Source organism: Lactuca virosa, chromosome 8, assembly GCF_052849685.1.
Source record: "Lactuca virosa cultivar CGN04683 chromosome 8, Lactuca_virosa_CGN04683_v6, whole genome shotgun sequence".
In the NCBI taxonomy this organism is placed as follows: Eukaryota; Viridiplantae; Streptophyta; class Magnoliopsida; order Asterales; family Asteraceae; genus Lactuca; species Lactuca virosa.
The window spans coordinates 19,294,891-19,298,278 of record NC_136433.1 but is presented as its reverse complement, the minus strand read 5'-3'; the positions used below and the strand labels follow the sequence as shown (position 1 = coordinate 19,298,278).

Below are 3,388 nucleotides of genomic sequence, written 5' to 3'. Positions count from 1 at the left end.
TACATTTCTTCGGAAATGCTTTGATAAATTTTTTATCATATTTTTTAGAACAAATTCTGCAACATATTTCTTCAAAAGTATACTCTGATTTTCAAATAAAGCATAAACAAAATTGGTCTTTTCTGGCCGTGAAATTGAGGATGTCACAGTTGGCCACCACGACATGGAAACGGGAAGCGTTCACAATTGTTTTGTTGTCTAGCTGCCACGACGTGGCCTATGGGTGACCACGATATCGAGGTCAACTAGGGTTGATTTTTGACCGTTGACTTTTGACCAAGTTGACTTTTGGTCAACTTGTGGATTTTTAGGGTGTAGACTAAGAGGGTACTTATATATTGTTAGTTAGGTGATTCTAGTACTGGTCTTCGCTATTAGAGAGTTGTGGTGTTAGCCTGCTGTTTGTGAGGTGAGTCTTCTCACTATATTAACTATTTCATAATAGGGTGCATGCTAGACTACTTGAGTCTTATTTGGTGATTGTTGTTATGTGTATTTATTGAGTTGTTGATAACTCATGACTGCTGATAGTCCACAGGGTTGCTGATAACCCATAGGGTTGTTCTGAGCTCACATGACTGCTGATAGTCCTCAAGACTGCTGATAGTGTCAGGGCTGCTGATAACCTATAACTGTTTATCAAGCTGTGTTGTATGTGATATTTTGGAAAACTCACTAAGTTTTGTGCTTACAATTGTGGATTTAACTGTGTTTCAGGTACTTCAGATGATCGTGAGAAGATGAAGGCTTGACTGTACATACTCATAGGTAGTTTTCGTGATTCCGCATTTTATGATACTCTTATTTTTGGGATAACTTTATTTTGTTACTTATGGCTTTGTTGACTTGGTTTTATTGAAACAATTTTTTACCCAATTTAAAAATGAAAAATTTAGTTGTGAAAATGGGACATTACAAGGAGGCGTGTACGGAAGAGAAAGAGTCACCGTTGGTGGTAGTATGTAGTGAAGGTTGTACATGTCTTAAAATTAAGACGTTTATGCAGTGGGGTACTTGTATATTATCCATGCATTATATATATATATATATATATATATATATATATATATATATAATAATTGTTTTACTTTAACAATATGTAATTAATATTTAAGACATAACATAAATAAGAATTAAACAAATTATTTAAACTTTACATTATTTAATGAACATGTGACATACTACAAAAACTAATATAATAAAAATAATATACGTATAACAAAACTATATAGTAAAATAATAATAAATAGAATATACAAAAGTGAAATGAATAGCCGACAGCTAGCAATGTGCACGTACAAATAAAAACAATCAACCCCGTGGGGAGCGAGTATCGTGTGCATTAATATATTACTATGGCATATAAGATGTGAAAAAGATCGTGTGCATGATATATTGGTGTAATTAATTAAGCAAATTATATATGGCCATATAAGATGTGAAAAACGAAGACGCAAAATAGATCATCAAAGCCCTTTCTTCTCTGTGAAGATGACTATGATTGGCAACCTGATAAGATTTGGTAGAAGGCAGCTTCACACAATCGTCTCTAAAGAAATCATTAAACCCTCTTCTCCGACCCCTTCTCACCTAAAAACTTACAATCTTTCGTTCATTGATCAAGCCTCCTTAAACACGTTTGTCCCGTTTGTTACATTCTACCCAAACACTGGTTTTTTTCCAAGTTCCCATGACAAAATACTTCCCTTGAAGAAGTCATTATCTGAAACCTTAACTAAGTACTACCCTTTTGCTGGTAGGTTAGCCAAGGTGGCACCATCCTTTGTAGATTGCAACGACCAAGGAGCTGAGTTTCTTGAAGCATCCATTGATAGCACGCTCTCGGATTTCCTTAAAAACTATCAGCATCAAGATCTCGACCAATTCTTTCCACATGGTCTCGTAAATCAAAAATCCAATCGTCCAGATGATGATGATCTTGAAAGCAACGGAGTGATCCCGCTGGCCATTCAGGTCAATCATTTTGAATGTGGAGGAGTAGCAGTGGCTATGTCGTTGTCCCACAAGATAGCAGATGGAAACAGTTTTGTTCATTTTTTAGACGACTGGGCTAAAATGACACAATTGTTATCATCGAGAGAGCAGAAACATGGACTTCCCGACATGGACTTCCCGACGACCCCCACTTTATTCCTTTTGAATACATGAATCTAAATTATAATGGGTTTACACTTGGATCCGATGAATGTGTTACAAAGAGTTTCATGTTCCCCAACGCAAAGATAAACGAGCTTAAACTCAAAGTCAAAGCCATGATCGCAGAAGCTGGACAACTCATCACAGACCCTACTCGTGTTAAATTTTTGAACTGGCTGCATTTATAAGTCTGCAGTTGCAGCAGCTACCAAAAACAATTCAGGCTGTTTGAAACCCACCGGTGTTGGTCAACTGACAAACATGACAGGCAGATTCATGGAGAAGTTGCCTGAAAAGAGTATAGGAAATTTCTTCATGGTTATGGATATTCTAACACACAACCAAACTGAACTGAAGCCGGAGTCATTCCTTACTGAGCTCAGGAAGCAAAAGATGATGTTCCAAGGCATAAGAAATATCCAAACCGCGTTTAGTATTCTTTCGGGAATTACTGTAGAAGAAGGTCAAAGAAGATTTGATAGTGTTTATCTTTCTACAAGCTTGTGTGGGTATTCTACATATGAGATTGATTTTGGGTGGGGAAAGCCTGTAAAAGCAACCGTGGCCGGAGATCTAAGGAAGAATAGCTTTATTATGATGGATGCGCCAAACAGGGACGGCATTGAAGTACTCGTGTGTTTGGGAAAGCATGACTTGGCCGTTGTTCAAAGTGACCCTGAGATGCTTGCTTTTTGTAATTAGTTTTCTTATGTGTTTTACAGTGCATGAATTCCAAATTAAATTTTCTTCCTTTTGCTTGTTTGAAACCATAATGTGACTTAAAACATCAATGTTATACTGTTAGTACTTTTTAATAATAACCTGTTTTGGTTTATTTGTTCTGTTTGCAATCTTTGATTACTTTGGGATAGAAGAAATATGACTTTTTCATGTATTCTTGACTTTCGTGTCAACGGGCTTTATAATCACATGCATGATTAATAAGTACGTTAATTACTATTAAGATTTTGTGATAGAGACTTTAATTAATTTGCTCCATAAGTTACGTATTTAAATATACCAGGAAGTAACTTGTTGTCGATGTATACTTATTATAGGAAGGGGGTGTTTGGAGCTTATAACTTATAACTTATTAGCTTATAAATTCATAAATAAGTGTAGGGTAACTTATGAAAAAATGACTTATTAGATGTTCCACCGAATAAGTTACTTTCATCAAAACATTTTTTTAACTTATAATGATGATGTGTAACCATAATATTGTTGACTT

The 3,388-nt window shown here is 35.5% G+C and overlaps 1 pseudogene; it reads left to right on the top strand.

Moving 5' to 3' along the window:
- Positions 1-1,448: 1,448 nt before the first annotated feature.
- On the top strand, positions 1,449-2,866 carry LOC145134268 (akuammiline synthase 1-like; annotated as a pseudogene).
- The last annotated feature ends 522 nt before the right edge of the window (positions 2,867-3,388 follow it).